Source organism: Salmo salar, chromosome 09 (assembly GCF_965601325.2).
Source record: "Salmo salar chromosome 09, fSalSal1, whole genome shotgun sequence".
Lineage (NCBI taxonomy): Eukaryota > Metazoa > Chordata > Actinopteri > Salmoniformes > Salmonidae > Salmo > Salmo salar.
The window spans coordinates 101804855-101819323 of NC_138299.1; positions in this window are offsets into that span (position 1 = coordinate 101804855).

Here is a 14469-nt window from a genome sequence, read left to right on the forward strand (position 1 = left end):
GCCAAACACAGTACCTGGAGCTGCAGCAGAACTACAGTTAAATACCCTGGGCCAAACACAGTACCTGGAGCTGCAGCAGAACTACAGTTAAATACACCTGGGCCAAACACAAAACTGGAGCTGCAGCAGCACTACAGTTAAATACCCTGGGCCAAACACAGTACCTGGAGCTGCAGCAGAACTACAGTTAAATACCCCTGGGCCAAACACATTACCTGGAGCTGCAGCAGAACTTCAGTTACATACACCTGGGCCAAACACAGTACTTGGAGCTGCAGCAGTACTACAGTTAAATACCCTGGGCCAAACACAGAAACTGGAGCTGCAGCAGTACTACAGTTAAATACCCTGGGCCAAACACATTACCTGGAGCTGCAGCAGAACTACAGTTAAATACCCCTGGGCCAAACACATTATCTGGAGCTGCAGCAGAACTACAGTTAAATACACCTGGGCCAAACACAGTACCTGGAGCTGCAGCAGAACTACAGTTAAATACACCTGGGCCAAACACAGTACCTGGACCTGCAGCAGAACTACAGTTAAATACACCTGGGCCAAACACAGTACCTGGAGCTGCAGCAGAACTACAGTTAAATACACCTGGGCCAAACACAGTACCTGGAGCTGCAGCAGAACTACAGTTAAATACACCTGGGCCAAACACAGTACCTGGAGCTGCAGCAGAACTACAGTTAAATACACCTGGGCCAAACACAGTACCTGGAGCTGCAGCAGAACTACAGTTAAATACACCTGGGCCAAACACAGTACCTGGAGCTGCAGCAGTACTACAGTTAAATACACCTGGGCCAAACACAGTACCTGGAGCTTCAGCAGTACTACAGTTAAATACCCTGGGCCAAACACAGAAACTGGAGCTGCAGCAGTACTACAGTTAAATACCCTGGGCCAAACACATTACCTGGAGCTGCAGCAGAACTACAGTTAAATACCCCTGGGCCAAACACATTATCTGGAGCTGCAGCAGAACTACAGTTAAATACACCTGGGCCAAACACAGTACCTGGAGCTGCAGCAGAACTACAGTTAAATACACCTGGGCCAAACACAGTACCTGGACCTGCAGCAGAACTACAGTTAAATACACCTGGGCCAAACACAGTACCTGGAGCTGCAGCAGAACTACAGTTAAATACACCTGGGCCAAACACAGTACCTGGAGCTGCAGCAGAACTACAGTTAAATACACCTGGGCCAAACACAGTACCTGGAGCTGCAGCAGAACTACAGTTAAATACACCTGGGCCAAACATAAAACTGGAGCTGCAGCAGTACTACATTTAAATACCCTGGGCCAAACACAGTACCTGGAGCTGCAGCAGAACTACAGTTAAATACCCCTGGGCCAAACACATTACCTGGAGCTGCAGCAGAACTACAGTTAAATACACCTGGGCCAAACACAGTAACTGGAGCTGCAGCAGTACTACAGTTAAATACCCTGGGCCAAACACAGAAACTGGAGCTGCAGCAGTACTACAGTTAAATACCCTCGGCCAAACATATTACCTGGAGCTGCAGCAGAACTACAGTTAAATACCCCTGGGCAAAACACATTACCTGGAGCTGCAGCAGAACTACAGTCAAATACACCTGGGCCAAACACATTACCTGGAGCTGCAGCAGTACTACAGTTAAATACACCTGGGCCAAACACAGTACCTGGAGCTGCAGCAGAACTACAGTTAAATACCCCTGGGCCAAACACATTACCTGGAGCTGCAGCAGAACTACAGTTACATACACCTGGGCCAAACACAGTACTTGGAGCTGCAGCAGTACTACAGTTAAATACCCTGGGCCAAACACAGAAACTGGAGCTGCAGCAGTACTACAGTTAAATACCCTGGGCCAAACACATTACCTGGAGCTGCAGCAGAACTACAGTTAAATACCCCTGGGCCAAACACATTATCTGGAGCTGCAGCAGAACTACAGTTAAATACACCTGGGCCAAACACAGTACCTGGACCTGCAGCAGAACTACAGTTAAATACACCTGGGCCAAACACAGTACCTGGACCTGCAGCAGAACTACAGTTAAATACACCTGGGCCAAACACAGTACCTGGAGCTGCAGCAGAACTACAGTTAAATACACCTGGGCCAAACACAGTACCTGGAGCTGCAGCAGAACTACAGTTAAATACACCTGGGCCAAACACAGTACCTGGAGCTGCAGCAGAACTACAGTTAAATACACCTGGGCCAAACACAGTACCTTGAGCTGCAGCAGAACTACAGTTAAAAACACCTGGGCCAAACACAGTACCTGGAGCTGCAGCAGTACTACAGTTAAATACACCTGGGCCAAACACAGTACCTGGAGCTGCAGCAGTACTACAGTTAAATACCCTGGGCCAAACACAGAAACTGGAGCTGCAGCAGTACTACAGTTAAATACCCTGGGCCAAACACATTACCTGGAGCTGCAGCAGAACTACAGTTAAATACCCCTGGGCCAAACACATTACCTGGAGCTGCAACAGAACTACAGTTAAATACACCTGGGCCAAACACATTACCTGGAGCTGCAGCAGAACTACAGTTAAATACACAGAACTACAGTTAAATACACCTGGGCCAAACACAGTACCTGGAGCTGCAGCAGAACTATAGTTAAATACACTTGGGCCAAACACAGTACCTGGAGTTGCAGCAGAACTACAGTTAAATACACCTGGGCCAAACACAGTACCTGGAGCTGCAGCAGAACTACAGTTAAATACACCTGGGCCAAACACAGTACCTGGAGCTGCAGCAGTAATACAGTTAAATACCCTGGGCCAAACACAGAAACTGGAGCTGCAGCAGTACTACAGTTAAATACCCTGGGCCAAACACATTACCTGCAGCTGCAACAGAACTACAGTTAAATACCCCTGGGCCAAACACATTAACTGGAGCTGCAGCAGAACTACAGTTAAATACACCTGGGCCAAACACATTACCTGGAGCTGCAGCAGAACTAGAGTTAAATACACCTGGGCCAAACACAGTACCTGGAGCTGCAGCAGAACTACAGTTAAATACACCTGGGCCAAACACAGTACCTGGAGCTGCAGCAGTACTACAGTTAAATACCCTGGGCCAAACACATTACCTGGAGCTGCAGCAGAACTACAGTTAAATACACAGAACTACAGTTAAACACACCTGGGCCAAACACAGTACCTGGAGCTGCAGCAGAACTATAGTTAAATACACTTGGGCCAAACACAGTACCTGGAGTTGCAGCAGAACTACAGTTAAATACACCTGGGCCAAACACAGTACCTGGAGCTGCAGCAGAACTACAGTTAAATACACCTGGGCCAAACACAGTACCTGGAGCTGCAGCAGTAATACAGCTAAATACCCTGGGCCAAACACAGAAACTGGAGCTGCAGCAGTACTACAGTTAAATACCCTGGGCCAAACACATTACCTGCAGCTGCAACAGAACTACAGTTAAATACCCCTGGGCCAAACACATTAACTGGAGCTGCAGCAGAACTACAGTTAAATACACCTGGGCCAAACACATTACCTGGAGCTGCAGCAGAACTAGAGTTAAATACACCTGGGCCAAACACAGTACCTGGAGCTGCAGCAGAACTACAGTTAAATACACCTGGGCCAAACACAGTACCTGGAGCTGCAGCAGAACTACAGTTAAATACACCTGGGCCAAACACAGTACCTGGAGCTGCAGCAGAACTACAGTTAATTACACCTGGGCCAAACACAGTACCTGGAGCTGCAGCAGTACTACAGTTAAATACCCTGGGCCAAACACAGAAACAGGATATGCAGCAGTACTACAGTTAAATACCCTGGGCTAAACACATTACCTGGAGCTGCAGCAGTATTACAGTTAAATACCCTGGGCCAAACACAGAAACTGGAGCTGCAGCAGTACTACAGTTAAATACCCTGGGCCAAACACATTACCTGGAGTTGCAGCAGAACTACAGTTAAATACCCCTGGGCCAAACACATTACCTGGAGCTGCAGCAGAACTACAGTCAAATACACCTGGGCCAAACTCAGTACCTGGAGCTGCAGCATTACTACAGTTAAATTACACCTGGGCCAAACACAGTACCTGGAGCTGCAGCAGAACTACAGTTAAATACCCCTGGGCCAAACATATTACCTGGAGCTGCAGCAGAACTACAATTAAATACCCCTGGGCCAAACACATTACCTGGAGCTGCAGCAGAACTACAGTCAAATACACCTGGGCCAAACACATTACCTGGAGCTGCAGCAGTACTACAGTTAAATACACCTGGGCCAAACACAGTACCTGGAGCTGCAGCAGAACTACAGTTAAATACCCTGGGCCAAACACATTACCTGGAGCTGCAACAGAACTACAGTTAAATACACCTGGGCCAAACACATTACCTGGAGCTGCAGCAGAACTACAGTTAAATACACAGAACTACAGTTAAATACACCTGGGCCAAACACAGTACCTGGAGCTGCAGCAGAACTATAGTTAAATACACTTGGGCCAAACACAGTACCTGGAGTTGCAGCAGAACTACAGTTAAATACACCTGGGCCAAACACAGTACCTGGAGCTGCAGCAGAACTACAGTTAAATACACCTGGGCCAAACACAGTACCTGGAGCTGCAGCAGTAATACAGTTAAATACCCTGGGCCAAACACAGAAACTGGAGCTGCAGCAGTACTACAGTTAAATACCCTGGGCCAAACACATTACCTGCAGCTGCAACAGAACTACAGTTAAATACCCCTGGGCCAAACACATTAACTGGAGCTGCAGCAGAACTACAGTTAAATACACCTGGGCCAAACACATTACCTGGAGCTGCAGCAGAACTAGAGTTAAATACACCTGGGCCAAACACAGTACCTGGAGCTGCAGCAGAACTACAGTTAAATACACCTGGGCCAAACACAGTACCTGGAGCTGCAGCAGTACTACAGTTAAATACCCTGGGCCAAACACATTACCTGGAGCTGCAGCAGAACTACAGTTAAATACCCCTGGGCCAAACACATTACCTGGAGCTGCAACAGAACTACAGTTAAATACACCTGGGCCAAACACATTACCTGGAGCTGCAGCAGAACTACAGTTAAATACACAGAACTACAGTTAAATACACCTGGGCCAAACACAGTACCTGGAGCTGCAGCAGAACTATAGTTAAATACACTTGGGCCAAACACAGTACCTGGAGTTGCAGCAGAACTACAGTTAAATACACCTGGGCCAAACACAGTACCTGGAGCTGCAGCAGAACTACAGTTAAATACACCTGGGCCAAACACAGTACCTGGAGCTGCAGCAGTAATACAGTTAAATACCCTGGGCCAAACACAGAAACTGGAGCTGCAGCAGTACTACAGTTAAATACCCTGGGCCAAACACATTACCTGCAGCTGCAACAGAACTACAGTTAAATACCCCTGGGCCAAACACATTAACTGGAGCTGCAGCAGAACTACAGTTAAATACACCTGGGCCAAACACATTACCTGGAGCTGCAGCAGAACTAGAGTTAAATACACCTGGGCCAAACACAGTACCTGGAGCTGCAGCAGAACTACAGTTAAATACACCTGGGCCAAACACAGTACCTGGAGCTGCAGCAGAACTACAGTTAAAAACACCTGGGCCAAACACAGTACCTGGAGCTGCAGCAGAACTACAGTTAATTACACCTGGGCCAAACACAGTACCTGGAGCTGCAGCAGTACTACAGTTAAATACCTTGGGCCAAACACAGAAACAGGATATGCAGCAGTACTACAGTTAAATACCCTGGGCTAAACACATTACCTGGAGCTGCAGCAGTATTACATTTAAATACCCTGGGCCAAACACAGAAACTGGAGCTGCAGCAGTACTACAGTTAAATACCCTGGGCCAAACACATTACCTGGAGTTGCAGCAGAACTACAGTTAAATACCCCTGGGCCAAACACATTACCTGGAGCTGCAGCAGAACTACAGTCAAATACACCTGGGCCAAACTCAGTACCTGGAGCTGCAGCATTACTACAGTTAAATTACACCTGGGCCAAACACAGTACCTGGAGCTGCAGCAGAACTACAGTTAAATACCCCTGGGCCAAACCTATTACCTGGAGCTGCAGCAGAACTACAATTAAATACCCCTGGGCCAAACACATTACCTGGAGCTGCAGCAGAACTACAGTCAAATACACCTGGGCCAAACACATTACCTGGAGCTGCAGCAGTACTACAGTTAAATACACCTGGGCCAAACACAGTACCTGGAGCTGCAGCAGAACTACAGTTAAATACCCTGGGCCAAACACATTACCTGGAGCTGCATCAGAACTACAGTTAAATACACCTGGGCCAAACACAAAACTGGAGCTGCAGCAGTACTACAGTTAAATACCCTGGGCCAAACACATTACCTGGAGCTGCAGCAGAACTACAGTTAAATACCCTGGGCCAAACACAGAAACTGGAGCTGCAGCAGTACTACAGTTAAATACCCTGGGCCAAACACATTACCTGGAGCTGCAGCAGAACTACAGTTAAATACCCCTGGGCCAAACACATTACCTGGAGCTGCAGCAGAACTACAGTTAAATACACCTGGGCCAAACACATTACCTGGAGCTGCAGCAGAACTACAGTTAAATACACCTGGGCCAAACACAGTACCTGGAGCTGCAGCAGAACTACAGTTAAATACACCTGAGCCAAACACCGTACCTGGAGCTGCAGCAGAACTACAGTTAAATACACCTGGGCCAAACACAGTACCTGGAGCTGCAGCAGAACTACAGTTAATTACACCTGGGCCAAACACAATACCTGGAGCTGCAGCAGTACTACTGTTAAATACCCTGGGCCAAACACAGAAACTGGAGCTGCAGCAGTACTACAGTTAAATACCCTGGGCTAAACACATTACCTGGAGCTGCAGCAGTACTACAGTTAAATACCCTGGGCCAAACACAGAAACTGGAGCTGCAGCAGTACTACAGTTAAATACCCTGGGCCAAACACATTACCTGGAGCTGCAGCAGAACTACAGTTAAATACCCCTGGGCCAAACACATTACCTGGAGCTGCAGCAGAACTACAGTCAAATACACCTGGGCCAAACTCAGTACCTGGAGCTGCAGCATTACTACAGTTAAATTACCCCTGTGCCAAACACAGTACCTGGAGCTGCAGCAGAACTACAGTTAAATACCCCTGGGCCAAACATATTACCTGGAGCTGCAGCAGAACTACAGTTAAATACCCCTGGGCCAAACACATTACCTGGAGCTGCAGCAGTACTACAGTCAAATACACCTGGGCCAAACACATTACCTGGAGCTGCAGCAGTAATACAGTTAAATACCCTGGGCCAAACACAGAAACTGGAGCTGCAGCAGTACTACAGTTAAATACCCTGGGCCAAACACATTACCTGCAGCTGCAACAGAACTACAGTTAAATACCCCTGGGCCAAACACATTAACTGGAGCTGCAGCAGAACTACAGTTAAATACACCTGGGCCAAACACATTACCTGGAGCTGCAGCAGAACTAGAGTTAAATACACCTGGGCCAAACACAGTACCTGGAGCTGCAGCAGAACTACAGTTAAATACACCTGGGCCAAACACAGTACCTGGAGCTGCAGCAGTACTACAGTTAAATACCCTGGGCCAAACACATTACCTGGAGCTGCAGCAGAACTACAGTTAAATACCCCTGGGCCAAACACATTACCTGGAGCTGCAACAGAACTACAGTTAAATACACCTGGGCCAAACACATTACCTGGAGCTGCAGCAGAACTACAGTTAAATACACAGAACTACAGTTAAATACACCTGGGCCAAACACAGTACCTGGAGCTGCAGCAGAACTATAGTTAAACACACTTGGGCCAAACACAGTACCTGGAGTTGCAGCAGAACTACAGTTAAATACACCTGGGCCAAACACAGTACCTGGAGCTGCAGCAGAACTACAGTTAAATACACCTGGGCCAAACACAGTACCTGGAGCTGCAGCAGTACTACAGTTAAATACCCTGGGCCAAACACAGAAACTGGAGCTGCAGCAGTACTACAGTTAAATACCCTGGGCCAAACACATTACCTGCAGCTGCAACAGAACTACAGTTAAATACCCCTGGGCCAAACACATTAACTGGAGCTGCAGCAGAACTACAGTTAAATACACCTGGGCCAAACACATTACCTGGAGCTGCAGCAGAACTAGAGTTAAATACACCTGGGCCAAACACAGTACCTGGAGCTGCAGCAGAACTACAGTTAAATACACCTGGGCCAAACACAGTACCTGGAGCTGCAGCAGAACTACAGTTAAAAACACCTGGGCCAAACACAGTACCTGGAGCTGCAGCAGAACTACAGTTAATTACAACCTGGGCCAAACACAGTACCTGGAGCTGCAGCAGTACTACAGTTAAATACCCTGGGCCAAACACAGAAACAGGATATGCAGCAGTACTACAGTTAAATGCCCTGGGCTAAACACATTACCTGGAGCTGCAGCAGTATTACAGTTAAATACCCTGGGCCAAACACAGAAACTGGAGCTGCAGCAGTACTACAGTTAAATACCCTGGGCCAAACACATTACCTGGAGTTGCAGCAGAACTACAGTTAAATACCCCTGGGCCAAACACATTACCTGGAGCTGCAGCAGAACTACAGTCAAATACACCTGGGCCAAACTCAGTACCTGGAGCTGCAGCATTACTACAGTTAAATTACACCTGGGCCAAACACAGTACCTGGAGCTGCAGCAGAACTACAGTTAAATACCCCTGGGCCAAACATATTACCTGGAGCTGCAGCAGAACTACAATTAAATACCCCTGGGCCAAACACATTACCTGGAGCTGCAGCAGAACTACAGTCAAATACACCTGGGCCAAACACATTACCTGGAGCTGCAGCAGTACTACAGTTAAATACACCTGGGCCAAACACAGTACCTGGAGCTGCAGCAGAACTACAGTTAAATACCCTGGGCCAAACACATTACCTTGTGCTGCATCAGAACTACAGTTAAATACACCTGGGCCAAACACAAAACTGGAGCTGCAGCAGTACTACAGTTAAATACCCTGGGCCAAACACAGTACCTGGAGCTGCAGCAGAACTACAGCTAAATACCCCATGGCCAAACACATTACCTGGAGCTGCAGCAGAACTACAGTTAAATACACCTGGGCCAAACACAGTACCTGGAGCTGCAGCAGTACTACAGTTAAATACCCTGGGCCAAACACGGAAACTGGAGCTGCAGCAGTACTACAGTTAAATACCCTGGGCCAAACACATTACCTGGAGCTGCAGCAGAACTACAGTTAAATACCCTGGGCCAAACACAGAAACTGGAGCTGCAGCAGTACTACAGTTAAATACCCTGGGCCAAACACATTACCTGGATCTGCAGCAGAACTACAGTTAAATACCCCTGGGCCAAACACATTACCTGGAGCTGCAGCAGAACTACAGTCAAATACAGCTGGGCCAAACTCAGTACCTGGAGCTGCAGCATTACTACAGTTAAATTACCCCTGGGCCAAACACAGCACCTGGAGCTGCAGCAGAACTAAAGTTAAATACCCCTGGGCCAAATACATTACCTGGAGCTGCAGCAGAACTACAGTCAAATACACCTGGGCCAAACACATTACCTGGAGCTGCAGCAGTACTACAGTTAAATACACCTGGGCCAAACACAGTGCCTGGAGCTGCAGCAGAACTACAGTTAAATACCCTGGGCCAAACACAGTACCTGGAGCTGCGGCAGAACTACAGATAAATACACCTGGGCCAAACATAAAACTGGAGCTGCAGCAGTACTACAGTTAAATACCCTGGGCCAAACACAGTACCTGGAGCTGCAGCAGAACTACAGTTAAATACCCCTGGGCCAAACACATTACCTGGAGCTGCAGCAGAACTACAGTTAAATACACCTGTGCCAAACACAGTAACTGGAGCTGCAGCAGTACTACAGTTAAATACCCTGGGCCAAACACAGAAACTGGAGCTGCAGCAGTACTACAGTTAAATACCCTGGGCCAAACATATTACCTGGAGCTGCAGCAGAACTACAGTTAAATACCCCTGGGCCAAACACATTACCTGGAGCTGCAGCAGAACTACAGTCAAATACACCTGGGCCAAACACATTACCTGGAGCTGCAGCAGTACTACAGTTAAATACACCTGGGCCAAACACAGTACCTGGAGCTGCAGCAGAACTACAGTTAAATACCCTGGGCCAAACACAGTACCTGGAGCTGCAGCAGAACTACAGTTAAATACACCTGGGCCAAACACAAAACTGGAGCTGCAGCAGCACTACAGTTAAATACCCTGGGCCAAACACAGTACCTGGAGCTGCAGCAGAACTACAGTTAAATACCCCTGGGCCAAACACATTACCTGGAGCTGCAGCAGAACTACAGTTAAATACACCTGGGCCAAACACAGTACCTGGAGCTGCAGCAGTAATACAGTTAAATACCCTGGGCCAAACACAGAAACTGGAGCTGCAGCAGTACTACAGTTAAATACCCTGGGCCAAACACATTACCTGGAGCTGCAGCAGAACTACAGTTAAATACCCCTGGGCCAAACACATTATCTGGAGCTGCAGCAGAACTACAGTTAAATACACCTGGGCCAAACACAGTACCTGGAGCTGCAGCAGAACTACAGTTAAATACACCTGGGCCAAACACAGTACCTGGACCTGCAGCAGAACTACAGTTAAATACACCTGGGCCAAACACAGTACCTGGAGCTGCAGCAGAACTACAGTTAAATACACCTGGGCCAAACACAGTAACTGGAGCTGCAGCAGTACTACAGTTAAATACCCTGGGCCAAACACAGAAACTGGAGCTGCAGCAGTACTACAGTTAAATACCCTGGGCCAAACATATTACCTGGAGCTGCAGCAGAACTACAGTTAAATACCCCTGGGCCAAACACATTACCTGGAGCTGCAGCAGAACTACAGTCAAATACACCTGGGCCAAACACATTACCTGGAGCTGCAGCAGTACTACAGTTAAATACACCTGGGCCAAACACAAAACTGGAGCTGCAGCAGCACTACAGTTAAATACCCTGGGCCAAACACAGTACCTGGAGCTGCAGCAGAACTACAGTTAAATACCCCTGGGCCAAACACATTACCTGGAGCTGCAGCAGAACTACAGTTAAATACACCTGGGCCAAACACAGTACCTGGAGCTGCAGCAGTAATACAGTTAAATACCCTGGGCCAAACACAGAAACTGGAGCTGCAGCAGTACTACAGTTAAATACCCTGGGCCAAACACATTACCTGGAGCTGCAGCAGAACTACAGTTAAATACCCCTGGGCCAAACACATTATCTGGAGCTGCAGCAGCACTACAGTTAAATACACCTGGGCCAAACACAGTACCTGGAGCTGCAGCAGAACTACAGTTAAATACACCTGGGCCAAACACAGTACCTGGACCTGCAGCAGAACTACAGTTAAATACACCTGGGCCAAACACAGTACCTGGAGCTGCAGCAGAACTACAGTTAAATACACCTGGGCCAAACACAGTACCTGGAGCTGCAGCAGTACTGCAGTTAAATACCCTGGGCCAAACACAGAAACTGGAGCTGCAGCAGTACTACAGTTAAATACCCTGGGCCAAACACATTACCTGGAGCTGCAGCAGAACTACAGTTAAATACCCCTGGGCCAAACACATTACCTGGAGCTGCAGCAGAACTACAGTCAAATACACCTGGGCCAAACACATTACCTGGAGCTGCAGCAGTACTACAGTTAAATACACCTGGGCCAAACACAGTACCTGGAGCTGCAGCAGAACTACAGTTAAATACCCTGGGCCAAACACAGTACCTGGAGCTGCAGCAGAACTACAGTTAAATACACCTGGGCCAAACACAAAACTGGAGCTGCAGCAGTACTACATTTAAATACCCTGGGCCAAACACATTACCTGGAGCTGCAGCAGAACTACAGTTAAATACACCTGGGCCAAACACATTACCTGGAGCTGCAGCAGAACTACAGTTAAATACACCTGGGCCAAACACAGTACCTGGAGCTGCAGCAGAACTACAGTTAAATACACCTGGGCCAAACACAGTACCTGGAGCTGCAGCAGAACTATAGTTAAATACACTTGGGCCAAACACAGTACCTGGAGTTGCAGCAGAACTACAGTTAAATACACCTGGGCCAAACACAGTACCTGGAGCTGCAGCAGTAATACAGTTAAATACCCTGGGCCAAACACAGAAACTGGAGCTGCAGCAGTACTACAGTTAAATACCCTGGGCCAAACACATTACCTGGAGCTGCAGCAGAACTACAGTTAAATACCCCTGTGCCAAACACATTACCTGGAGCTGCAGCAGAACTACAGTTAAATACACCTGGGCCAAACACATTACCTGGAGCTGCAGCAGAACTACAGTTAAATACACCTGGGCCAAACACAGTACCTGGAGCTGCAGCAAACCTACAGTTAAATACACCTGGGCCAAACACAGTACCTGGAGCTGCAGCAGAACTACAGTTAAATACAACTGGGCCAAACACAGTACCTGGAGCTGCAGCAGAACTACAGTTAATTACACCTGGGCCAAACACAGTACCTGGAGCTGCAGCAGTACTACAGTTAAATACCCTGGGCCAAACACAGAAACTGGAGCTGCAGCAGTACTACAGTTAAATATCCTGGGCTAAACACATTACCTGGAGCTGCAGCAGTACTACAGTTAAATACCCTGGGCCAAACACAGAAACTGGAGCTGCAGCAGTACTACAGTTAAATACCCTGGGCCAAACTCATTACCTGGAGCTGCAGCAGAACTACAGTTAAATACCCCTGGGCCAAACACATTACCTGGAGCTGCAGCAGAACTACAGTCAAATACACCTGGGCCAAACTCAGTACCTGGAGCTGCAGCATTACTACAGTTAAATTACCCCTGGGCCAAACACAGCACCTGGAGCTGCAGCAGAACTAAAGTTAAATACCCCTGGGCCAAATACATTACTTGGAGCTGCAGAAGAACTACAGTCAAATACACCTGGGCCAAACACATTACCTGGAGCTGCAGCAGTACTACAGTTAAATACACCTGGGCCAAACACAGTACCTGGAGCTGCAGCAGAACTACAGTTAAATACCCTGGGCCAAACACAGTACCTGGAGCTGCAGCAGAACTACAGTTAAATACACCTGGGCCAAACACAAAACTGGAGCTGCAGCAGCACTACAGTTAAATACCCTGGGCCAAACACAGTACCTGGAGCTGCAGCAGAACTACAGTTAAATACCCCTGGGCCAAACACATTACCTGGAGCTGCAGCAGAACTACAGTTAAATACACCTGGGCCAAACACAGTACCTGGAGCTGCAGCAGTAATACAGTTAAATACCCTGGGCCAAACACAGAAACTGGAGCTGCAGCAGAACTACAGTTAAATACCCTGGGCCAAACACAGTACCTGGAGCTGCAGCAGAACTACAGTTAAATACCCCTGGGCCAAACACATTATCTGGAGCTGCAGCAGAACTACAGTTAAATACACCTGGGCCAAACACAGTACCTGGAGCTGCAGCAGAACTACAGTTAAATACACCTGGGCCAAACACAGTACCTGGATCTGCAGCAGAACTACAGTTAAATACACCTGGGCCAAACACAGTACCTGGAGCTGCAGCAGAACTACAGTTAAATACACCTGGGCCAAACACAGTACCTGGAGCTGCAGCAGTAATACAGTTAAATACCCTGGGCCAAACACAGAAATTGGAGCTGCAGCAGTACTACAGTTAAATACCCTGGGCCAAACACATTACCTGGAGCTGCAGCAGAACTACAGTTAAATACCCCTGGGCCAAACACAGTACCTGGAGCTGCAGCAGTACTGCAGTTAAATACCCTGGGCCAAACACAGAAACTGGAGCTGCAGCAGTACTACAGTTAAATACCCTGGGCCAAACACATTACCTGGAGCTGCAGCAGAACTACAGTTAAATACCCCTGGGCCAAACACATTACCTGGAGCTGCAACAGAACTACAGTTAAATACACCTGGGCCAAACACATTACCTGGAGCTGCAGCAGAACTACAGTTAAATACACAGAACTACAGTTAAATACACCTGGGCCAAACACAGTACCTGGAGCTGCAGCAGAACTATAGTTAAATACACTTGGGCCAAACACAGTACCTGGAGTTGCAGCAGAACTACAGTTAAATACACCTGGGCCAAACACAGTACCTGGAGCTTCAGCAGAACTACAGTTAAATACACCTGGGCCAAACACAGTACCTGGAGCTGCAGCAGTAATACAGTTAAATACCCTGGGCCAAACACAGAAACTGGAGCTGCAGCAGTACTACAGTTAAATACCCTGGGCCAAA